At 41.3% G+C, this 27036-nt stretch overlaps 1 long non-coding RNA gene across 1 annotated transcript in view; it reads right to left on the reverse strand.

The window, feature by feature from the left end:
• The window catches only part of LOC130273976 (uncharacterized), a 100151-nt gene extending 74316 nt beyond the window's left edge, over nt 1-25835 (reverse strand). Inside the window, exons 1-2 of the long non-coding RNA XR_008844189.1 lie at nt 25673-25835; nt 6264-6424 (exon numbers count right to left, since the gene is read on the reverse strand). This is a non-coding gene — a long non-coding RNA (uncharacterized LOC130273976). The remainder of the gene's footprint in view (nt 1-6263; nt 6425-25672) is intronic.
• Between the last annotated feature and the right edge of the window lie 1201 nt (nt 25836-27036).

Below are 27036 nucleotides of genomic sequence, written 5' to 3' on the forward strand. Positions count from 1 at the left end.
CGTGTATGGTGCCATTGGAATTGCTGGTACATGTATGCTCCGCTGTAAAGTAATTGATAACCGGAACTTCCACTGAACGAATGGACATGCAGTACAAATGGATGACACGTGTGTGATTACAAAAGCATCTAACCTATGCATGGGGTGACTGGTATGTAGTGGGAATGTACTATTGAATGAAACGATGTAATGAAGCCATCAGGAGTATGCCTGTAAATTCTGGCATCGACGTCTGTATGTGACCCATGTATGTCCAGTACATCCTCATGGACGTATGACTGATATGAAAGCTAGCAACCTGTGTGCAGTATATGCTACGTATGACTGCACAGTGTAACAATGTAAAGCTATCACAACTTTACAGTATGGCATTATAAATTTGAGAATGTATACCCTGAGAGAAAGCTATGCGGTTATGTGCCATGAATACTATGAGCCTATAACACAGTATCAATGCTATAAGTGTATGTACCGTATAACGCTAACGACATGTGTAGCGATATGCGTGAAAGTACCATGTAAACTATGACCATATATACTGTGTAACTACTATCGCGTGTGCATGGTATAACTACGAGCGTATGTGTTGTGTAATGCAATGACCATATGTACATTATAAAGTATGTTACTTTATACAGAGATTAGATGTCGATTACTGTGCCTAGTGATACTATGAGCGTGTATGAACGTATGGGCAACATAAACGCCTTAGGCGATCTAACACAGAACTCCACGCGCGCCCATGCAGCACCAATGCCAGGAGCATGGGAACACAATTAACTTATGAACAGTAGTACCATGAGCATATGAAACCGTGACAATTAAGAAAGTAAGAACCGAGGAGTATGAATACAATGCGTTTGAACAGCATAAAAGTTGTTGACGTGATGTAAACGCCAAGATTGAATGGCCAGTGTAAATGCTGTGAGCGTTTGAACAGTTTGAATGCCATTTAGCGTGTGAACTGAAACTAATGAGCGTATGAGCTGTGTGCATGCCATGGGCGAATGACCGTGAGGATGCTAATGGTGTACGAAACAGTAAGGCCCCTTTGACACTATAAAAATACCTCCATTACAAACGTCCGTCATAAAAATCTTGAAAAACGTCCGTTAAACGGGCGTTAGAAAATCCCATTATAGTCTATGGGATTTTTCTAATAGCCGTTTTAACCCGTTATCGCCCGTATCGCTGAATGAAAGGAAGAAATAGTGCATGCATTATGCACAGTATGAATGCCATGAACGCATGACGCACATAACATGCTACCACGGTATACACAGACTTAATCTGTGACCTATACGTTGACTGAAACAACATGGACGGACTATTCCATAACCAAGTGTACAGAAATGCTAACCTGGTAAAACCGAATAATACTATGCCTGAAGAAATGTCAGTACCAAGTAAGCACTATAAAGGTATGCTAGGTAAACATGAATGCAACAACTGAACATGTGTGAAGCTAAGCACAAGATAAAGCTGTGAATAAATGCATGAAATAACTACTATTCCTACTGTAGTTACGAAATTAGTGCATATACAGTATGAATGCTATGAGCATATCTGCAGTAAAAGCTACTAGCGAATGTGCAGTATGAATAATGCAAGTGTGTGTACCGTGAATAGAATAATTATTGGCATGTGCAGTTGAGATGTGCGAGTCTGAAAGCTATCAGTGTATGTACAGTCTGAAAGCTATGAGTGTATGTATAATAAAGCTATAAACGTGTATGTAGTGTACAGTAAAAGCTACTAGCGTATGTGCTAAATAAGGCTAAATACCAACGCATGCACGGTGCAATGACTATTAGCAAATACTCAGCAATGAAGTTACAAGTGGATGTACCGTATAATAGCACAAGCGTATGAACAGTATCAATTTTACAGGCATGTGTGCTACAAGCATAAGTACAAAATGAACAATGGGCGTGTGTATGTGAATATATGTGAATGCTACAAGCGTATGAAAATTGTGGGCGTACGTGTAGAATATACACGGTAGAGTTACGACCATATATGCCATCTAGGCTAAAAGCGAATGAGCCCGTATAAAGTAACGAGTGTATATACAGAATTATAAGATTAAAGGAAAACTGTCACATGTTTTGTCCCGCACTATCCACAGGTACATGTGGATAGTGCGGGAGACGCTGAACAATTTGAGTCCTACCTTGCCTGGGTCCGCTGCGCTGTTTGCCCGTTCCAGGTCTTTTTCTATGTATTAAAATTAGCACTTAACTGGCAAAGGCGGGGTTACTGCCTTCAACTGCCACTGTATTGTAACCGCCGCCCTGCCAGCAGCACAGCCCGGCTAATGAATATTCATATATTGCCTTACTATGTTGTCTCATATCGGCCGAGTCTCAAACTGCCTACACCCTTACTGCAGCGCTGCTCCGGACGAATGAAGCAGCGCTGAAGACCGCTTCCGGGTGTAGTGAGAAATCCCGCACATGCGCAGTAGCGTCCGGGACTCGGCCGACATGAGACAACATAGTAAGGCAATATATGAATATTCATTAGCTGGGCGGTGCTGCTTAACGTGACCATACCGCCTGCGTAATAGACTTTGTACAGCATGTAACATTAAATTTCAGTAGAGAAAATGAACACATAAAAATAAATGAAAAGCATCTATTACAATAGCCTTTACTACCGCATCCCAGCAGTAGTAGCTGACAGCGAGGTTCCGGTGTGATACTGCATCTGTTAGGAACCAGATAGAAACGTGTGCCAGTTACTAAAGAGATGTCCGTGACCGAAATATGCTGGAGTCTCCCAGCAGTGACAGTAACGTCACTATGCATCTGGTCATGACGCTTAGCAGCCAATCACGCTAGGGGGCGTGAACTGGCCGGACGAGGTCCATACTGCAGGTAGAGAATAGCAAACAGGCAATAGAAACCTTGCAAGCCCCCCTGCGTTCTCGCACCCCCCTTGCACACCCACCCGGCTCCCGGATCCTGCAGTGTAGCAGGCAGCGCCGGCGGGCAGCAAAGTCCGACCTTACTTGATTACCGCAGCTTCTCTGGAGACGCTGAGAGGGGAAACGGCTGTTAACCGGCAGCGAGCAGCTACCCGGGCGCCGCTGGATTTTCTGGCGGGTGATCCAAAAACGCCCATCCGCACGTCATGTCCACAAACGTCACGAACGCCCCTCCAGTAGGAGGTGAATAAAAATTTAAATCACCTCCCTTTTCATATTTTTCAAATAAGACACCATAAAAAATAATGATAGTAAACATATTTGGTATCCCTGCATGCATAAATTTCTGAACTATGACATTCTTACATTTCTGATCCTACACGGCCAACAGCATAAATACAAAAAAATATATAAAATTCCAAATGCCAAAATTGCTGATTTTTGGTAACATCACTTCCCAGATAAAAGGCAATAAAAAGTGATCAAAAAGCCAGAACTACACAAAAGTGGTAGACAGCACCCTAGGTGGAAATGTAAAAACTTAAAAGGTCGTAATGTAACAATGAACAAATGTACTTTTTTAAATTTTAAATTTCTTTTTTTTTACCATGTCATCGGAATTGTACTGACCCATAGATTACAGTATGCATGTCAATTTTACCATATTATGAATGCTGAAAAAAATTATTGTCCCACAATAGTGTGATATTCCATTTTTTTTTCTTTTTTCCCTATATAATTTTTTTCAAGCTTCATAATATATTATATGATAAATAAAGTACGCCAATGAAAAGTACAAATTTCCCCATAAAAATAAGCCCAAATACAGTGGAAAAATATACGGGTCTCAGAAGGTGACGAGGTGACGAGGAAAAAAAATAAAAATAAGCCCAACATCAAGCCAAAATTCAGGTCATGAAGAAGTTACCTAAAACAATATACAAAGAATGATACAAACATACAATTTGATTTGAAATACTGTAAAGCATAAGTATTATACTATTCTGATGCAAAAGTCTGTTATTCTGATTTTTCCCATCTCAAAGATACTGTATATATGAATGTGAGATACAGAAGGAAAGCATAAGGGTGACATACGCAGAAAATGCTTTTAACAACTACATTTCAGTAACATTACAATAACTACTTTGTTGCATTTCCTTTTTTACACTAATAAAAAGTATAAGGGGTTTGATGGCTTTACAGCTGTTTTACATTAACTGTAAAGCAGGTAATATACAGTAAAATTTGAGTTTTCAAGAAGGCTCTATCTAGGACATTTATATGCAAGAACTGTCTGCTTAAATCATAGGTGACATTGGCATTCCATAGCCACGCACATCTATGAGACAATGGTTCATTTTTCATGCATACTTCAACCAAAATAACTACTTACATGATTGCTTTGACTGTTCATATTATTCACAGATATAGTCCCACCTATCTTTGTGAAGGAGATCTTCAAAGGAAAATGTTCTTTTTGCTGAAATTTGCCACCATACACAGCTGTCAGATGCTTCTTACCCTGGCCATATACTTTAGATAACGTGTCGGATATTCGCAGTTGACAACAACTATAAAGAAAGCTAATACAGTGTCTTACTCAGGGTCCCTGTCACAGGACTTCTGCTGTTCTCCTTTACAACTTTTGAAAAACTCTCACTACAAGTCACTTTATGTGGGGGATATTTCTGGAGTATATGGATGACATTTGTAAAATCACTTCCACTTGTATGGGGACAGAGTTGCTCTTACTAAATTAGCTAGCCTGCCCCCTGCTGGGAGAGTGTAGTCTGACCCATTTCTGCCTTGCACATTTGCCTGTTGCTATCACATATTTGACTGAGGATTTAGAAACATAGAATGTATCGGCAGATAAGAACCATTTGGCCCATCTAGTCTGCCCAATAATCTGAATCCTATCAATAGTCCCTGGCCCTATCTTATATGAAAAATAGCCTTATTCCTATCCCATGCATGCTTAAACTCCTTCACTATATTTGCATCTACCACTTCTGCAGGAGGGCTATTCCATGCATCCACTACTCTCTCAGTAAAGTAATACTTCCTGATATTACTTTTAAACCTTTGCCCCTCTAATATAAAACTATGTCCTCTTGTGGTAGTTTTTCTTCTTTTAAATATGCTCTCCTCCTTTACCGTGTTGATTCAATTTATGTATTTAAAAGTCTCTATCATATCCCCTCTGTCTCTTCTTTCTTCCAAGCTATACATGTTAAGGTCCTTTAACCTTTCCTGGTAATTTATATCCTTCAATCCATGTACTAGTTTAGTAGCTCTTCTCTGAACTCTCTGTAGAGTATCTATATCCTTCTGGAGATACGGCCTCCAGGTCTGCGCAAAATATTCCAAGTGAGGCCTCACCAGTGTTCTGTACAGCAGCATGAGTACTTCTCTCTTTCTACTGCTCATACCTCTCCCTATACATTCAAGCATTCTGCTAGCGTTTCCTGCTGCTCTATTACATGGTCTTCTTACCTTTAAGTCTTCTGAAATAATTAATCCTAAATCCCTCTCCTCAGATACTGAGGTCAGGACTGTGTCAAATATTCTATAATCTGCCCGAGGGTTTTTACGCCCCAAGTGCATTATCTTGCACTTTTCCACATTAAATTTCAGTTGCCAGAGTTCTGACCATTCTTCTAGTTTTCCTAAATTCTTTTCCATTTGGCGTATCCCTCCAGGAACATCAACCCTGTTACAAATCTTTGTGTAATCAGCAAAAAGACACACCTAACCATTGAGGCCTTTTGTGATATCACTAATGAATATATTAAACAAAATTGGTCCCTGTACAGATCCCTGAGGTGCTCCACAGGTAACAAGACCTTGCTCTGAATATTCTCTTGGCTACAACCCTCTGTTGTCTGTCACTCCTAATCCACTCAATAATATGGGAGTCCAAACTCAATGACTGTAGTTTATTGATAAAGTATTCTATGTGGGACAGTGTTAAAGCCTTACTAAAATTTAGATATGCAATGTCTACTGCCCCTCCACCATATATTTTTTTATTCACCCAGTCAAAAAAAATCAATAGGATTTGTTTGACATGATCTCCCTGAAGTAAACCCATGTTGTTTTTCATCTTACAATCCATGGAATTTTAGATGTTCCACAATCCTCTCCTTTAGTAGGGTTTCCATTAATTTCCCCAATATTGATGTCAGACTTACTGGCCTATAGTTGCCTGATTCCTCCCTACTACCTTTCTTGTGAATGGGCACAACATTTGTTAATTTACAATCTTCCGGGACGACTCCTGTTACCAGTGATTGGTTAAATAAATCTGTTAACGGTTTTGATAGCTTACCAATTAGCTCTTTTAATAATTTCGGGTAAATCCCATCAGGCCCCTGTGACTTATTTGTCTTCACTTTGGACAGAAAACGTAGAACCTCTTCCTCTGTATCAATGCATCAAATGATTCATTAGTCTTCCTCCCTGATGGAGATCCTTTTCCTTCTTTTTTATCTGTAAAAACAGAACAGAAGGTATTCATTAAGGCAGTTGCCCTTTATTCTCTTCTGCATACCTTCCTTTGTTTTTTATTTAGTAATTCCTTGTTTTAATTTCCTTTTTTCATTTATATATCTGGAGAATGTCTTATCCCCTTTTTTCACAGACTGAGCTAGTTTTTCTTCTGCCTGCGCTTTAGAACTTCTTATAACTTTGGCCTCTTTCTGCCTAATCTTGTAGATTTCCCTATCCTAATTGCTCTGTTTTTTTTTTATTATAATTACTAAATGCTAGCTTTTTGTTTGTTTTATGATTTTGGCCACTTATGCTGAGTACCACAGTGGTCTCTCCCTTTTTCTGCTTTTACTGACAAGACTAATGCAATTTTCTGTTGCCTTCAATAATGTGTCTTTTAAGTAGTCCCATTTCTCCTGGACTTCATGTAATCCATTCCAGTCTGATAGGGACTCATTTATGACTAATCTTATTTTTGAAAAGTCAGTTTTTCTAAAATCTAAAAATTTAGTTTTTGTGTGGTGTAACTCCTTTACTGTTCTTATATTAAACCGCACTGATTGGTGATCACTAGATTCCAATAACATCATATACCAAATGCCCATTTGTGAATACCAAATCCAAAATGGCCTCCCTCCGGGTTGGTTCCTCAACCACTTGTTGTAGAGATAATACCAGTAGGGAATTTAGAATATCTCTACTCCTGGCAGAACTAGACATTTTGGTTTTCCAGTTTATATCCGGAAGATTGAAGTCTCCCATAATAATAAATTCTCCTTTCATTGTCATTTTAGTTATTTCCTCAACTGGTAGATCATCCTATTCTTTAACTTGGACAAGTGGTCTATATATCACACCTACACCTGCTGCTGTCTGATTACCAAACTGCAACGTAACCCAAACTGACTCAATGTTGGCCTCATTAACTTGTATTAGGTTAGATTTTATACTATCTTTCACCTGTACAAAGCCCCAGATAATATTTACAGCATTTCCGCCACATAAATGGGACTTTCCTGGGAACATATTGTGTAGATTGTGAGTCTTCTGTGGAGATGGTTGGCTAAGCTCCAAGAGAAAGAGACTCAACATGTTAATCTAAATAAGGTTGATCAAGGCTCACAAGCCAATCAAAATGTGTGCCAAGAAGTACAAAAATGTTTTAGGGATTTCCTGAAATTAGGAGAAACATGACTATTTACTTCCGGAAACATTACCAATCTTGCTCATGGAATACTGCTATTATAGTAAAGAACAAGTGAATGAGGCTACTAGACACAATGGAGAGAATTCATGAAGCCTGTGACAGACAAAGATCAGGGAAAAGTTGCTAATTTGCACAAAAGTTTGGTTTGCACAAAAATTTGCAATGTGTACTATGCTTTGTCTGTGGCTTTGTGTGAAGGGGGAGTGGTCACACATACACTAAATTGACAACTTACATTTGTGAAGTGTCAGTCTTAGTAAATTCCCCCAATCTGTGTACAAACATGATGTTTCTAGAAAAAACAGCCATATTTTTCTGAGCTCATACAACTCTGTTAACCCCTTAAGGATACAGCCCATTTTGGCCTTGAGGACACAGCCAATTTTTATTTTTGCTTTTTCAGTTTTCCTCCCGTCTTTTAATAGCCATAACTCATTTTTTTTTTCATCCACAGACCCATATAAGGGATTGTTTTTTGTGTGGCCAATTGTACTTTGTAACGACGCCTTTCATTTTACCATTAATCCCCACAGGGAACCGTCTATCGATTTTTATTATTGTAAAGTGCTATGTATAGGAATGGAGCAGGTAAGGAGAGCCCCAGTTGCCATCTTGACTCAATGGACCCCTGAAATAGTGTTGTGGGTGGTCCTAAGAGTCTCACAAAGCCCTAATGCTTTAGATGCTGTGATCAGTGTTCATCACAACATCTAAAGGGTTAATGGCAGACATCAGCATTAGAGATGAGCGAATCGAATCTGACGAATTCCTTACGAATTTCAGGAAAAGTTTGATTTGTAGCTAATGCGAATATTGTCATGATTCGATCGCGCAAATCGCTTCAATAAACTTCATTTAGTTCAGTCCAGGCTCCAGGGGCAGGGCACACGTGAGGGGGTGGATCCCACATGTGAGGACATGGGGCAAGGAATCCTGGGAAGGCAGGAACAAGGGTTGGCGGGATGACCCTGAATCACATGCAGCCTATCAGCAGCCAGCCACCCCTGTGATGTCACAGACCTTTATAATCGGCAGCCATCTTGCAGCCACTCACATGAGCATTCTATTGCAGAATGAGAGGGACAGAGAGCAGTGTGTTGCACAGAAAATATTTTTTACAGCAGCGATTAACCTCAAGCCCAAATCCAGCCTAGAAGCACTGATAGGGAAGGGAGAGAGATTGAGAGAGAAAGTGCAATTGGGGGTGTATTACAGTAGCGATTCACCTCAAGCCGAAATCACGCCTAGAAATACAGATAGGGAAGGGAGAGAGATTGAGAAAGTGCAATTGTGGGTGTATTACAGCAGTGATTCACCTCAAGCCCAAGTCCAGCCTAGAAGCACTGATAGGGAAGGGAGTGAGATTAATAGAGAGTACAATTTTGGGTGTAGTACACAGCGACTGTGTGCTGCAGCACTGGTGTGTACAACAACTGAAAAGCTAATAGTAGCTAGCCAGTTAAGGTGAGCAGAGCACTTAAAGCGTATTGTACTGTCGGTGTGTACCAAAGTGAATGTAGTTCCTGCACAGCCACAGCAGCAACTTGGACAGGTCACGCCGCTTCCGCCTCCACGCTCTCAGGCCATTGGTCCTGTGACAGTGTGCGCCTCCGCCTCCTTGTCCTATACCATGTCCTCAGCCTCCACTGCACAGACAAGTCTCAGTGCCCCTCCAGCATACCATGTGTGCAGGGCATGACAGTTTCACGTTGTTCTTCACATGTTTTGCCCTGGCGAACGGAGTCACACGGGGAGGAACTGCTAAAAGTAATTCATCAAGAAATCGAATCATGGCTTACTCCATGAAAACTGGAAATGGGAACCATGGTGACTGACAATAGGAAGAACTGCAAGACATCCTAACAATGGGAAAGAAACTTTGCATGCACTTCAGCCACTCGTACACTGCAAAACACACCCTCCTTGAGCTGCGGCATCAGATCATAGTCTGATTTGCAATGTTTCCACACGTTGGAATTCCACCCTCCACATGTTGGACCGACTATACGAACAGAGAAAAGCCATCCCCGATTTCTTGATGATCCAAGCGGATAAGGGGACTTCAATGTCAATGTAACTTCAATGGCAACCAGTGGCAGCTCATACGTGACACAGGCCATTTGCTCAGGCCCTTTGAGGAAGCCCCTATAGTAGTCAGTCACCAGGATTATGGGATGAACGATGTCATTCCACTGCTTCACTTACTACAACACGTGTTGGAAACGATGGCTGGTAAGGGCACTGGAAACGTGGCGCCTACATCTCAAAGGCTACATAAGCCCTTTGGGGGCTGAACTGGAGGAGGAGGGGGAGGGGCACAGTGGAGCACAGTTTAGGTTTCGGGAGATGGGCGGTTTTTCTAGTCATCTGACAGGAGAGGAGGTGCAGGTGCAGCTAGAAGAGCTAGAGGGTTATGAGGAAGGCGAGACCGAGGATCCAGAAACACTGTGGCAGTATGCAGTGGAGATAGAGGCAGGGAGTCCCACTGAGTCACTTGCACAAATGGCACGATGCATGTTTACTTGCTTGCGTAGTGACCGCCGAATTGTCACCAATCGGCAGCAGGATGACTTCCGGCTCTCCACCTTATTGGACCCTCGCTAATGGCACAAAATGGGGGCCTTTTTTTTTTTTTTTTACACCCACTGAGAGGGAGGACAAACTGACCTACTACAGAGACATCCTACATAGTCAGTTGGCCGATGCCTATCTGTGCCATCGTCCATCCTCTCGCAGGTCTGACTCAGTGGCTCTCTGCACTTACCTTCCACTGACATGGCTGCTGGAGAGGGGTGGCAGGAGCAGTACCAGCACCATCAGCAGCAGTCTACAGTCGTTGATGAGTAGCTTTTGTGAAGATCTGCTGGACTTCTGGGCAGCTAAACTTGATTTGTGGCTGCAACTAGCAAAGCTTGCCCTTGAAAAGCTGTCCTGCCTGGCCAGTAGCGTACCATCAAAGTGGGTGTTTAGTGTGGCGGGGGCCATAGAAACCCCAAGGAGAACTCATCTGTCCACAAAAAATGTGGAAAGACTGACCTTTGTGAAAATGAATCAGGCATGGATCAGCCAGGATTTCCACCCACCAATGCCTGATGCATCAGCGTAGATTGACCATGGTGCCACACCAACACTTCACAATTATGGATAGTGCAAAACATATTTAAGGTGCTGCTCCCCAGTTACAGACATTCCTCACCATCAGACCACAAGTAAGTATTAAGGATATGCATTAGCTTAAACTTAAACTTTTCTTAGGATAAAATATATGTACCCACATTTTTTTTTTAATCAAACAAAAGGAAAGGTGTGCAAAAAAAAAAAAAAAAACATGTGCCACCTACACCAGTGGTTCTCAACCTGGGGTACAAGTACCCCCAGGGATACTTAGCAGTTCCCCAGGGGGGACTTGAAAAAAAAACAATAATGGCAGCCACAGCCACTGGTTACAGGACTGGACGACTTTGAAAAGAATGGTAGACTGACATCACTGCACCGAGGAGCGGAGCAGGAGGACAGCAAAGGGTAAGTGTGGGAACTGGGCTGCTGTGGGCAGTAACTACCATCAGCTTTGTTGCCTCACTGCCCCTGCAGCCTGGGGACCTACTGCTATGAGCCATAGCAATAGGTCCTTAGACCAGGGGAGCAGTGGAGCACCAAAGCGGGACAGTGTGGTGGCCTACAACTATATATGGGGGCAGTTTGGGTGCCAAAGCTATATTTGGGGTCTAACAAATTTATGGGGATGCAAAGCGGGTACTATTACTGTGTGTGACAATAAACATGGGGAGTTTGTAAATAGGTGGGAATTGTACTGCAGAAAGGAGCCTAAAATGTTTGTTTGGCTGGTTCTGTGGCGAAGTCTTGTATGGGAGAAATCTTAATGGCGGTCTAGGCCAGATAGTGAAGAAAAGAAAAGTAAACGACTCCAGTTAGAGAAGACATCACCTGTAAATCGGAGGACTGGGGAGATAGGGAGAGGAACAGGGGGGCCTGTTACAGAGGAAAGTAAAGCATGTGAATTATACTATAATCATTACAAAATGTCTCTAATATGGGGGTACAATTTTTTGGGAATGGGCGGTCAAGGGGTACTCAGGCAAAAAAAAGTTGAGAACAACTGACCTACACCACTAAGAAGGGATGTGATGCAAAGACCTCTAAAAGGTGGAAGGGAACAACACATGGTCCATTGTAACTGGTGGGGGTAAAAATTTCCCCTGTAAGGCCCTACTCTCGCATTATTAATTCCCTTCTTGTTACTCGCCCTAAAATGGGCAGCCCCACAAAAAAACCTCTCCCTATTTCCACCTACAAACACAGGGTTTTTAGGTGGAAATAGGGAGAGAGTTTCCTGTGTGGGGCCACCCTTTTTAGGGCGAGTAACACTTGCCAAGAAGGGAATTAATAGGGCAAGAGTAGGGCCTTACAGAGGAATTTTTTACCTCCACCTGCTACAATGGACAATACGTTGTTCCCTTCCACCTTTTTGAGGAAAGTGTTACTCGTCTTAAAAAGGGCGGCCCCACACGAACATCTCCCTATTTCTACCTAAAAACCCTGGGAAATGGCAGTGTTTGCAAGTGGAAATAGGGAGAGGTTCCTGTGTGGGGCCACCCTTTTTAGGGCGAGTAACAGAAGGGAATTAATAATGCGAGAGTAGGGCCTTACAGGGGAAGTTTTTACCCCCACCGGTTACAATGAACCATACATTGCTCCCTTCCACCTTTTAGAGGTCGGTTACATCAATACTTGGTGGTGTAAGTGGCACATGGTGTTTTTTTTGCACACCTTTCCTTTTGCTTGATTTCAAAAATTTTACGTAATGCATACACTTATTACTTACTTGTGCACACTAACACTTTCTGCACTCAGCACTCCTGATGCTGATGATGCCACCTCCAGGCTGTCTCATTCTTCCACCATATGTTCTCCTCATGCTGCTGCCAGCTCCAGGCTGTCTCATTCTGCCACCATATGTTCTCCTCATGCTGACGCCACTTCTAGGTTGTCTCATACTGCCACCATATGTTCTTCTCAAGCTGATGCCATCTCCAGGCTGTCTCATACTGCCACCATATGTTCTAATCGTGCTGATGCTGGCTCCAGGCTGTCTCATACTGCCACCATATGTTCTCCTCATGCTGCTGCCTCTTCAGGCTGTATCATTCTGTAACTATATGGTCTCCTCATGCTTCCCCCACCTCCAGGCTGGGTCATTCAGCCACCATATGTTCTCCTCATGTTGCTGCCACCTCCAGGCTGTCTCATTTTGCAACTATATGGTCTCCTCATGCTTCCGCCAACTCCCGGCTGTGTCATCCAGCCACTATATGGTTTCCTCATGCTTCCGCCAACTCCAGGTTGTCATTCAGCCACTATAATGTTTCCTCATGCTGCCGCCAACTCCAGGCTTTGTCATTCATCCACTATATTGTTTCCTCATGCTGCCGCCAACTCCAGTCTGTGTCATTCAGCCACTATGTGGTCTCCTTATTCTGCCGCCAATTCCAGGCTGTGTCATTCAGCCACTATATTGTCTGCTCTTGCTGACACCAACTCCAGGCTGTGTCATTCATCCACTATATGGTCTCCTCATGCTGCCGTCAACTCCAGGCTGTGTCATTCAGCCACTATATGGTCTCCTTATTCTGCCGCCAATTCCAGGCTGTGTCATTCAGCCATTATATTGTTTCCTCATGCTGCCGCCAACTCCAGGCTGTATCATTCAGCCACTATAAGGTCTCCTCATGCTGCCGCCAACTCCAGGCTGTGTCATTCAGCCACTATATGGCCTGCTCTTGCTGACACCAACTCCAGGCTGTGTCATTCAGCCACTATATTGTTTCCTCATGCTGCAACCAACTCCAGGCTGTATCATTCAGCCACTATAAGGTCTCCTCATGATGCCGCCAACTCCAGGCTGTGTCATTCAGCCACTATATTGTTTCCTCATGCTTCTGCTAATTCCAGGCTGTGTCATTCATCCACTATATGGTCTCCTCATGCTGCCGTCAACTCCAGGCTGTTTCATTCAGCCACTATATGGTCTCCTTATGCTGCCGCCAACTCCAGGCTGTGTCATTCAGCCACTATATTTTTTCCTCATGCTCCCGCCAACTCCAGACTGTGTCATTCAGCCACTATATGGTCTGCTCTTGCTGACACCAACTCCAGGCTGTGTCATTCAGCCATTATATAGTTTCCTCATGCTGCTAACTCCAGGCTGTGCCATTCAGCCACTATATGGTCTCCTCATGCTGCCGTGAACCCAAGGCTGTGTCATTCAGCCACTATATGGTCTCCTCATGCTGCTGCCAACTCCAGGCTTTGTCATTCAACCACTTTATTGTCTGCTATTGCTGCTGCCACCTCCACACTGTGTCATTCAGCCACTATATGGTCTCCTCATACTGATGCCACCTCCAGACATTGTGCGGGTCTGCGACAGTGATTATAATAGTGACGCCTCTAATCTCTGTAGGCCAGAAATAGCAGTTTTCAATACAGATTCGCTGTGAATAAATTTGGACCGAACTGAATTTTTAAAAAATTCGCTCATCTCTAATCAGCATGATCACTGATGTCCACCATTATTGTTGAGGTCTCGGCTGTTGATAACATAGCCCAATCACAGTGTCGGGAGACATGGTGATCGTGAAACCCTGCACTGTGCACTAAGTACCAGGGCGCAGTGACCTACATGTATGTTGCATGTCCTCTAGGGGTTAACAAATACATTCTTAACTTGCTGAATTCTTGAATTTGTCTGACATAGTTTACAGCCACACAAGCTGTATGCCATTAAAGAGATTTGTGTCCTAGGTGCCAAACTTTATCACAGTTGACATCATTTTTTTATATCAATTTATTCAACCATCCATGGAAATATAAATACAGTAGATAAATTGCATATGTGTCTTGTAAAAGTTGTACTTTCTCTAGATGATTGATTAAAACTCGAGCCTCCTTTGTTCTTTCTGACAAATTCAACAAGTCACCCAGTAAACTTTTCACAAACAAATATCTGTTATTTAAATAACAAATAGCACGCAGAATAGTTCTGTTCTACATCTATATTCATCTCTAAAAATTTACTCATCAGAGCATTTGTCACTTGTCTTGTTACTTGAAAGAAATTTGATGTTTTTCTTCATCAAGACAAGATGTATGCCTGTATTATTCTACAAGGTAATCAGAAATAAATATCACAAGGCACATTCCTATAAATTGCTTAGATTACATTAATTCTGTATTTGATTAAAATGTTAATGTTTTACTAAAGTTACATGTTTGTTTCTACTTTGCATGGATTCTCTCATTTTCAGAAAATGAAGATTAAAGGAATGCAGAGGGTCTATTTTCCGATATGATTTATCTGTAGCCATAATTATTAGATATAATCTCGAATATCATAATGTAGTGTTTCCAATAGTGACAAATACTTTCTTTTCCACCTCACCATTCACTTTAAAACACATTTAACTTTGCTGCAGACAGCACTGAGTTGCAGTTCATGCAATTGGCTGGCAGAGTAATCCAAAGAGTAATGCGTTGAACTGGTAATAAAACCAAAACCAAAACAAGCAAACAAAAAAACGACATGTCTATAATTGTGCAAGGTGTCTAAGGCTATATAAAAATCTGAGGCAGTTTACACTGTCTGTTTAGTCTACACCACCTCTGAGATGCTTTAGTTTTTTTTATATGAGATGCTTTAATTTAAAATTTCCTTTTTATAGAAAGCATGGCTTATAAAAAAATAAAAACACCACTAGTGGTTCCCATACAATCCAAACCATAATCCTGTCCAGCTGCAGAGTCATCTTTGTCCCAGCTGAAGCATAGGCACGGACAAAGTCCAGTAAGTGAGGGTAGGCCTAGACCTCCCCTGTGCTCACTCCTGTCCTATTACACTGCAGCATGAAAATAGAGGAGGGGGTTACAGAGCAGCCTGCAGTGATTGGATGAAGAGACCCAGCACAGCACAGCAGACTGAGGGAGAAAGATGAGTCATACAGAGTAACACATTCCCTCCAAAGCACAGAATGACAAACCAAGTGAGCAATAGATAAAAGGTATTTTATAAGAGAAATAAATGTACTAGACACATAAAAATGATATGTACAGGATTAGGTATTGAGTAACATATGACATTTTTCTTTTTGTGGGATTTGACAGGTACTCTTTAAAATTACACATGGAATTTACCCTGTAAGGTAAAATGTAGACAAAAAGAGATAAAAACAACACAAAAACAGTACATTATCCAAACATGAAGGAATGACAGACACACAGCTAGGCAATGTACTACTGTTAACCCCTTCACGACCACGAAATGTACATCCTGGCTTGGGGGACTTCCCGCACCAGGACGTACATTTACGTCCTGTGTATGACCGCAAGCATCGGAACGGTGCTCGCGTCATGCACGGCAGGTTCCGGCTGCTAGCAGCAACTGGGGATCTGCCCATAATGGCCGACATCCGCAATCGCGCGGATGTCCGCCATTAACCCCTCAGATGCCATGATCAATACAGATCACGGCATCTGCGGCATTGCGGTACTTGGATTGGATGATCGGATCGCCCGCAGCCATCCGATCATCCAGCATGACCGCCGGAGGTCCCCTCACCTTGCTCAGGCCGTCTCCCGGGGTCTTCTTCTCTGGTTTGCGATCGAGCAGACCAGAGCAGAAGATCACCGATAATACTGAGCAGTGCTGTGTCCTATGCATAGCACTGCACAGTGTTAGCAATCAAAGGATTGCTATAGATAGTCCCCTATGGGGACATAAAAAGTGTAAAAAAAAGTTGAAAAATTTAAAAGTAAAAAGTAAAAAAAAAGTGAAAAATCCCCTCCCCCAATAAAAATGAAAATTTTCAGTTTTTCCCATTTTACCCCCAAAAAGCGTAAAATATTTTTTTTAATAAGCATATTTGGCATCGCCGCATGCGTAAATGTCCGAACTATCAAAAGATAATGTTAATGATCCCGTACGGTGAATTACATAAACGTAAAAAATTTAAAAAGTCCAAAAATGCTGCTTTTTTGTCACATTTTATTTAAAAAAAATTATAAAAAATGAAAGTTTTATATATGCAAATGTGGTATCTAAAAAAGTACAGATGATGGCGCAAAAAATGAGCCCTCATTCCACCCTATTTACGGAAAAATGAAAAAGTTATAGGTGGTCAAAATAGGGCAATTTTAGATTACTGATTTTGTACAAAAAGTTTTAGATTTTTTTTTAAGCGGTATAAAAATATAAAAGTATCTAGCAATGGGTATCATTTTAATCGTATTGATCCACAAAATAAAGAACACATGTCATTTTTACTGTAAATTGTATAGTGTGAAAACAAACCCCTCCAAAATGTGCAAAATTTGGGTTTTCATTTAAATTTCCTCCCTAAAATTTTTTGGGGGGGGTTTGCCGTACATTTTATGGTAAAATGAGAGGTTCCATTACAAAGTACAATTGGTCACGCAAAAAACAAGCCCTTATATGGGTCAGTAGATGGAAATATAAAAGAGTTATGGATTTTAGAAGGCGAGGAGGAAAAAACGAAAACGCAAAAATAAAATTGGCCTGGTCCTTAAGGTGAAAATGGGCTTGGTCATTAAGGGGTTAAATATATTACTGTATAGCCACAAATTGACATACAACAGCTGCTGCGATACCAGTATGAAAGATATATGTGATGCATACCTGAGCAAAATCTTTCTTCAAGATAAAATTCTTCGTACACACAAGTCGAGTAATTCCTCTTGAATTCTTCACTCCAAATTAATGCACATCTCCCCTGCCCATTGACTTTAATGTTATTTCTGCTGGCCTGTTCCCACTGCGGAAATTCTGCTAGCAGAATTCCGACACTGAATTCTGTTCCGCTTGAAGAAAGAACATGTTCATTCTTCAAGCGGAATCCGCTAGCAGAAATCAATTGAAGTCAATGGCAAAAAAAAAATTGGGGAAATGGCTGAAAAACCCTTCACTTCTTTCTCGTTCAATTCCGCGCGCAATTCTGCACGCAATTCTGTGCAAATTGCGCACGAATTGCGCGCAAATTTCTTGTGAATTTCGTGCAGAAATAAAATTCTTTTTTCCGCCCTTAAATTTTTCAGCGTGAATTACTCTTCATTTACTCCGTGTGAACGCACCCTGAGAAGCACAAAGGTGCTGAAACGTGCTCCTGGAGTACATAGACAATTATATACATATAGAAAAGCAACAAAACATCTGAGCAGTAAGATTGAAACAGTAGAAGTACCATATTGTAAGACCAAATTGTAGTGAACTAAATGATTTTAATAAAACAGTGGAGATGAAACAATAACTGTTCATAACAGCAGGACTTATCTTCAATAGAAACTGAAATTCAACATACCTGTGCCTTCTTTTACAAGCTGTTAGCCATTTGGGGGATACAAGGCTAATCCCATACACATTAGAGCAGTGTTTCCCAACAAAGGTGCATTGAGCTGTTGCAAAACTATAATTCCCAGCATGCCTGTCTGGGCATGCTGGAAGTTGTAGTTTACCAACAGCTGGAGGCACCCTGGTTGGGAAACACTGCATTAGAGTGTTGGCCAATCTCTCTCAATTTGGCAGGATCAGCCACCTTCATTTAGATCTGGGGCTACATGGTGATTTTGACTGTGACAGGGGTCACATGACCAAAAGTTGTGTCGCACTGCTGTGATTGCCCTGTGTCGGGGCAAAGTTAATTGCAGCCACTTGTGGATCATTAAGCAGCCCCATTTGGTTACCTGAAGTTTGACACATTGCTTTTTAATTGTACAATCTCAGTCGCAGCCACAATGCTTTATAGCCCCAGCCTAATGTGTATAGCTTAAGGGAACTCTTCTTTCTGTGAGATATCACTACTAAGTGTGTGTTCTCACATATGTTATCTGATGCTGATTTCATGCAGCTGATTTTCTGCTACGGTTATTGTTGTTGAATTACCAGCATTAAAGAAAATCAGCAGCATGAAATTTGTAGCAGATTAAGGTCATGTGAATTCACCCTATGGCTAAGTTTCCACATGTTTTTTTTCTGGCAGTTTTTGGAATACTGCCACTGCAGTTTTGGAGCCAAAGCCAGAAGTTGATCCATAAGGAATAGGACTTATAAAGGAAGGACTTACATTTCTCCTCCCTTATGGATCCACTTCTGACTTTGGCTCAAAAACTGCAGTGGTAGTATTCCAAAAACTGCCAGAAAAAAAACCAAGTGGAAACTTAGCCTTAGGCCCAGCATAATAAATCAACTGGGAGGAGCTGTCAATGGTTTTCTGCTATTTTCTCTTCTTTTAAAATGTTTTATTTTAAACAGGCAATTTTTATATATAAAGTATTATTATTATCATTATCATAATAAAACTTGTTTAATGATAAATGTGTCCTTAAAGGGGTGCTCCAGTGGAAAACAATTCTTTTAAAATCAACTGGTGCCAGAAAGTTAAACAGATTTGTAAATTTCTTCTATTTAAAAATCTTAACCCTTCCAGTACTTCTCAGCTGCTGTATGCTCCAGAGGAAGTTATTTTCTTTTTGAATGTATTTTCTGTCTGACCGCAGTGCTCTCTGCTGACACCTCTGTCCATGTCAGGAACTGTCCTGACATGAGTAGAAACGTCCCCATAGCAAACCTATCCTGCTCTGGACAATTCCTGAAACAAACCGAGATGTCAGCAGAGAGCACTGTGGTATGAAAAAGAGCTTCCTGTGCAGCATACAGCAGCTGATAAGTACTGGAGGTGTTAAGCCAGCTCCTGTACCCCTGCGTATGATCCTCCTGCTCCCCTGCATGTGAACCCGACTGCTCTGATATACAATAAAGAAACTCCTGATATGCACAGTGGCGTTGCGACCCGGGTGCGGGGGGTGCGGCCCGCACCGGGTGACACCAACCCAATGGGGTGACACCAAGACGCTCCGCAGCACCCCTCCCCCTCCCCAGCTACACAGACACCCCCCTCATCTGTGCCCGACCGGCCTCGCATCCGTCAGCACCCCCCCCCCCCCGCTGTGTGTGCGGTGCGCCCGTCCATCAGCAAACCCCCTCTTTCACCTTCACTGTGCGCCCGACCGTCATCACACCCCCCCTCACCTTCACCAGTACTGTGCCCGTCCTCCGCTCCCATGTCTGCGCCGGCCTGACGTCACACCGCATGGCCGCGCAGGAGGACGCAGGAGTTACGTCACTCGCACGGCTCCCGGTGAGAAGGAGCGCTGCGCTGGATGGGTGAGTTTTTATGTCTGTCTCTCTGTCTCTATCTATGCTTGTATGTGGCTGTGTGTATGTGACTGTGTGTGTTTGTGTGACTCTCTGAGTGTGTGTGTGTGACTCTGTGTGTGTGTGACTGTGTGACTCTGTGTGTGTGTGTCTGTCTGTATGTGAGTGTGTGTGTGTCTCTCTGTGTTGTATGTGTTTTTTTTTTTTTTGTGTGTGTGTGTGTGTGTGGGGGGGGGAGGGGGTATAACCAGCGATCTATTGTGGGGAAACTCTGACCCATTGTGGGGAACCTGCAAGGGGACCTGCGGCCTAATGTGGGGAAACTACTACCAAATGTGGGGAGTCTATGCTACCTAATGTGGGGAATCTGTGCTACCAAATGTGGGGAGTCTATGCTACCTAATGTGGGGAATCTGTGCTACCAAATGTGGGGAGTCTATGCTACCTTATGTGGGGAATCTGTGCTAGCTAATGTGGGGAAATTGCTACCTAATGTGGGGAATTTGTGCTACCAAATGTGGGGAGTCTATGCTACCTAATGTGGGGAATCTGTGCTACCAAATGTGGGGAGTCTATGCTACCTTATGTGGGGAATCTGTGCTAGCTAATGTGGGGAAATTGCTACCTAATGTGGGGAATCTGTGCTACCTAATGTGGGGAAATTGCTACCTAATGTGGGGAAACTGCGACCTACCTAATGTGGGGGCACTGCTGCCTACCTAATGCTCCCCCCCTGGCAGTAGCACCCTCATCATCAACCAGCAACACCCCCCCCCCAGCAGCACCTCCATCAACATATCCTGATGGTGGATGATGGAGGTGCTCCTGCCAGGAGGATGATCCTGCCGATGGATGATGGGGGTGATACTGCCAGGGGGGATGGCCAGTAGCACCCTCATCATCCTCCAGCAACACCTCCCCAGTAGTAGCACCCCCATCATCCACTAGCAACACCACCAATACCCCCCCTCCCGTGGTAATAGCATCAGCTAACGGATGTTGAGGGGTGTTACTTTGGTTGTGGTATTATATTCAGACGGTGCACTGTATGGCAACGTTATATTCAGAGGGCGCAGTGGGTGGTAGTATTATATTCAGAGGGTGCACTGTATGGCAACTTTATATTCAGAGGGCGCAGTTTGTGGTAGTATTATATTCAGAGGGCGCAGTTTGTGGTAGTATTATTAGAGATGAGCGAACTTACAGTAAATTCGATTCGTCACGAACTTCTCGGCTCGGCAGTTGATGACTTATCCTGCATAAATTAGTTCAGCCATCAGGTGCTCCGGTGGGCTGAAAAAGGTGGATACATTCCTAGGAAAGAGTCTCCTAGGTCTGTATCCACCTTTTCCAGCCCACGGGAGCACCTGAAAGCTGAACTAATTTATGCAGGAAAAGTCATCAACTGCCGAGCAGAGAAGTTTGTGACGAGTTGAATTTACTGTAGTTTGCTCATCTCTAAGTATTATATTCAGAGGGTGCAGTGGGTGGTAGTATTATATTCAGAGGGTACAGTATGTGGCAGATTTATATTCAGGGGTACAGTATGTGGCAGATTTATATTCAGAGGGTACAGTATGTGGCAGATTTATATTCAGAGGGTACAGTATGTGGCAGATTTATATACAGAGGGTACAGTATGTGGCAGATTTATTTTCAGAGGGCGCAGTTTGTGGTAGTATTATATTCAGAGGGCGCAGTTTGTGGTAGTATTATATTCAGAGGGTATAGTGTGTGGCGGTATTATATTCAGGGGTACAGTATGTGGCAGATTTATATTCAGAGGGTACAGTATGTGTTGGTATTATATTCAGAATGTACAGTGTGTGGTAGTATTATATTCAGAGGGTACAGTGTATGGCGGTATTATATTCAGGGGTACAGTATGTGGCAGATTTATATTCAGAGGGTACAGTATGTGATAGTATTATATTCAGGGGTACAGTATGTGGCAGATTTATATTCAGAGTGTACAGTATGTGATAGTATTATATTCAGGGGTACAGTATGTGGCAGATTTATATTCAGAGGGTACAGTATGTGATAGTATTATATTCAGGGGTACAGTATGTGGCAGATTTATATTCAGAGGGTACAGTATGTGATAGTATTATATTCAGGGGTACAGTATGTGGCAGATTTATATTCAGAGTGTAGAGTATGTGATAGTATTATATTCAGGGGTACAGTATGTGGCAGATTTATATTCAGAGGGTACAGTATGTGATAGTATTATATTCAGGGGTACAGTATGTGATAGTATTATATTCAGGGGTACAGTATGTGGCAGATTTATATTCAGAGTGTACAGTATGTGTTGGTATAATATTCAGAATGTACAGTGTTAGGTAGCTTTATATTCAGTGGGTATGGTGTATGGAAGGTTTATAATCAAAGAGTATAGTGTATAGTAGTATTATATTTAGAGGATACAGTGTCTGGCAGGTTTATAATAATAATTGTTTTCATATAGAGGATGAGAATGCGCTGACATAGTGAGGAGACGTCTGGGCGTCACATTCTGCAGAGAGAAGTTTTAGCTGGAACAATTCCTGGCGGTATGTACCATCTGAATTAGATAAGGAAAGACTATAGAGAAGACGTCACCTGTAGTCACTGATATCATTGTACATTCTCCTCTCTGTGTCCTGTAGTCACTTGTCCGTTCTACAGTTAGGTCAGTGAAACTACAACTCCCAGCATAACCTCACCACTGCTCAAAGGGGTAATCTACTGGAAAAAAAATGTTTTAATCAGCTGGTGCTACAAAGTTAAACAGATTTGTAAATTACTTCTATTTAAAAATCTTAATCCTTCCAGTACTTATTAGCTGCTGTATAAGCGATTCACAGGAAGTTATTTTCTTTTTTAATTTATTTTCTGTCTGACCACAGTGCTCTGTGCTGACACCTCTGTCCATGTCAAGAACTGTCCATAGTAGGAGCAAATCCCCATAGCAAACCTATCCTGCTCTGGACAGTTCCTGACATGGACAGAGGTGTCAGCAAATAGCACTGTGGTCAGACTGGAAAGAACTACACAACTTCCTGTGGAGCATACACCAGCTTATAAGTACTGTAAGTATTAAGATTTTAAATAGAAGTAATTAAAAAATCTGCTTAACTTTCTGGCACCAGTTGATATAAAAGTAAATGTTTTCCAGTGGAGTACCCCTTTAAGTAATTCTGGGAGCTGTATATTTCAATGGTGAAAACTTCTTTAACACTTTCCTATTCTGTGGCAACTGGTATATCTGATTATTATACTGGAATTTCTCACAATGTGCTACAACAGTGGTGTCTGTCACAACAGGCTAAAAACTTACTGGGGGGAGGGGGGAGGTATGGGGGTGACACCATTTTCTACCGCACCGGGTGACACCAACCCTAGCAACGCCACTGGATATGCATACCTGGTGAGTGCTCCACAGTTCTCTTTTATACTATTGCACTGACTGTACTTGTATTACCAGCGAGTTAGCACTGAGGAGGAATCAGGAATAGCTTCCAGGGTCCATACTGGCTATTGTAATAGTGTCCTTCTCACACAAGCATGTACTGGATGGTGCCGAGATTATCATCTTTGGATTCAATACTGGAAGGGTTAAGATTTTTATACAGAAGTAATTTACAAATCTGTTTAACTTTCTGGCACCAGTTGATGTAAAAAAAATAAATAATATATGTTTTTCACTGGAGTACCCCTTTAAGTGATACACACTGTAGATGCCTGAAAGGGAGCTCAAGATATTTGCATTCATTTTTGTTACTAAATTATCTTTGAAGCAACCATATTTTATCACAAGTTGAGTCTTCAGACTAACTTTATATATTACTATATGTGAATGTTTTTTTATGTAGGCTTATTAGTATGCTACTGCTATGTTGAGAAAGAATTTATGGTGATCTTGAGCAAATCAGGAAATACGTGGTAGGGAATTGCTGTGGTTGTTAAGTGGCTGGAAGGCAGAGCTGCACTTTTATGTATGCCAGTTCATGCTTACAGCTGTTTTGCATAACTGAGAATACTAATATACCCCATTCAAATGGAAAAAGTGACATTTCAGGGTTATGGTGCTGTTATGTCTCAGGCCTTGGTCATTTCACTAGGTTGTCAGAAACGTATGTAGTCCACAAAATGGTTAAAATGGTTTCACCTAACCATAAATCCAACACATGATTAGTGTTGCTCGCGAATATTCGCAATGCAAATTTTATTTGCGAATATCGCATATATATATTTTTTTTCACAGTACACATCACAGTGATCATCCCTCTCTGCTTCCAGCTTGTGTGGTGTAAAGAAGGCTCTAATACTACTGTGTAAGACTGACGTGCGCATTTTTGCATATGCGAAAATTAGCATATGCAAATTTTCGCATATGCTAATTTTCGCATATGCGAAAATAAAACGTGAATATTGCGAATATGCAAATTTAGCGAATATATGATGAATATTTGTCCATATATTCGCGAAATATCGCAAATTCGAATATGGCCTGTGCCGCTCAACACTACACATGATAACAATAGGTAAGACATAACAATGCATGAAAAAATTATAATGTCAGATTAGATTCTGATAGAATTGAAATGAGATTGTAAAAAAATATGATAGTGTGGAAAGTACAAAAGAGATCCAAAGAGAAATTAAAGGAAATATATTCTCAAGAGATTCAAAGATGAATAAATACTATATAATGAAAGTGTTACGGTAGAAAAATCTGACACTACAGTTCAGTAATAATCATCCTTTAGTGGGGCACATGATTGCTTGCTGTTTCAGCTACTAAAGGGACCCTTGAGACTGGTTGCATTAAAAAGCTCTTACATATTTCATATGTCAAAGAAACGTGCATGCACAGTCTGTGACTATCTGTCTCAAGAGTTGTGTTATTTCAGGCAGAGACTTCATGTAATATCCCTACACATGAATGTGTCCTATTATTAGTTTTAAATGACATTTTTTTTGATCAAATAAAGTAAAAGTATATATCATACTTCTGTTTATGAGAATAATTTAGTATTTATCACTTATGTAGCGATAGCATAAACACAACTATATACAGAGTGCCAGTTGTTAATTTTTGACCATATGATCGTACAACCTTAAAGAGTGTTTCCAGTGAAAAAGAGTGGGGGCTGACATTTGGGGTGTTTCAGCTGAAATAATCACCACAGAACACCTGGCACCCAAGACTTGTGACCACTATGAATCTTATTATTAATTGTGTAGCAGTTTTACTTAGAAATGTTATGACACTTTTATTAAATTATTGAATTATTATTTGGTCATTGTATATTGGTGTTATTTGAGTGGTACTCCGGTAAAAAAAATATTTTTTTTTTTTATCTAGACAGATTTGTAAATTACTTCTATTAAAAAAATCCTTACCCTTCCAGTACTTATTAGCTGCTGTATGCTCCACAAGAAGTATTTTTCTTTTTAAATTTCTTTTCTGCCTGACCAGTGCTCTCTGCTGACACCTCTGTCGGTCTCAGGAACTGTCAAGAGCAGGATAGAATTGCTATGGGGATTTGCTCCTGCTCTGGACAGTTCCTGAGACAGAAAGAGGTGTCAGCAGAGAGCACTGTGGTCAGACAGAAAATACATTTAAAAAGAAAACAACTACCTGTGGAGCATACAGACACTGATAAGTACTGGAATGGTTAAGATTTTTTAATAGAAGTAATTTACAAATCTGTTTAACTTTCTGACACCAGTTAATTTAAAAAAATAAATAAATAGTTTTTCACCGGAGTGAAAAAGTGATTGTCTGATGATAACATTATTTGACTACCTTCTGGTGGTCCTTCATTCTTTTCTTCTGCTTCTGATGAAAACTTTCTGCTGTTTTGCCTTTTTCAGCCCAACTTCCTTTCTGGTCAGGACACTCTAGCCGGGAATTCAGCCAGCTCTATCCTTTCCCCTCTACAACCCCTCCTACATAGTGATCGATTTGGCTGATTTCCTGGGCACTGTGTACACACAAATAGGAAATCCATTACAGGATGTACACCAGACAGGGTGGTGAGCTAAAGACAACAGAGCAGACAGTTAAAAACCAGAAGGAAAGTATGAGAAAAAGGTAGTAAAATAAATTCATTCACCAATGTATTTTAATTAATTAGACAATTGAACATAGGTTTCATCATCGGACAACCTCTTTAAGGAACGGATATAACCACTTAAGCCTGCATTGTCCGTGTCACTTAATGCTTATAATTATTCTCGTATGATTATATGCATGCTTTCACTCGTGGATCTGTATGAAATGTGTCTATTTCTCAAGCATTCATTGATTAAATGACTCCTGGGACAGATTTGTCACGACTGTAGCTGGCTGATGTTATTCATGAACATATGATATATATTTTTTCGTCTTAACGTAGGTGAAATACTGTATATATATATATATATATAAATAAATATATACGGCTTATCTGTATGCATGAGATGGGATTTAGATCTCAGTTGGCTTCTAGATGGATAACCTTCCTAAGTACAAATATATATATATATATTTTAAGAGACTGTTTAAATGGTAATGAGGATCATTAGGTGGACGATTTCTCGGGGGTGCTAGCATTTACACATATTTCAAAGTGGGCTTTAAATCAAATTCGCACTTGATCCAAGGGCCACGCAATAAGTAGGAATAATGTGCACTTTCTGTTCATCTTGAAAAACCTCCTACACTGTCCAAGCTGATTGATGTCTACAAGCATGATAGTGTTAACTCAGACTTTTACATCCTGTTAATCCAATGTGTCAATTCATTTTGAGAGCAGCTTTCACTTGCTTTGATCACAAACACTCATATTTTTTTTCAGCATCAAAAGCAGTTTATTTTCTTTCATGTGAGCACAAAAGGTGGAGACCTTGGGAGAAGGAAAGGATCTGCACCTGGAGTCAAGTTCAACAATTAAAGATAGTTGTTGTGCTCTCTGAATTTTACATTTCGACTTACATAATAGGGGGATTTATCAAAACCTGTGCAAAGGAAAAGTTGCCCAGTTGCCCATAGCAACCAATCAGATTGCATCTTTCATTTTACAGAGACCTTTTTTAAAATGAAAGAAGTGATCTGATTGGTTGCTATGGGCAACTGGTTAACTTTTCCTCTGCACAGGATTTGATAAATCTTCCCCAATATCTTTTAAA

The sequence above is a fragment of the Hyla sarda genome, chromosome 5, assembly GCF_029499605.1.
Source record: "Hyla sarda isolate aHylSar1 chromosome 5, aHylSar1.hap1, whole genome shotgun sequence".
NCBI classification, from domain to species: Eukaryota; Metazoa; Chordata; class Amphibia; order Anura; family Hylidae; genus Hyla; species Hyla sarda.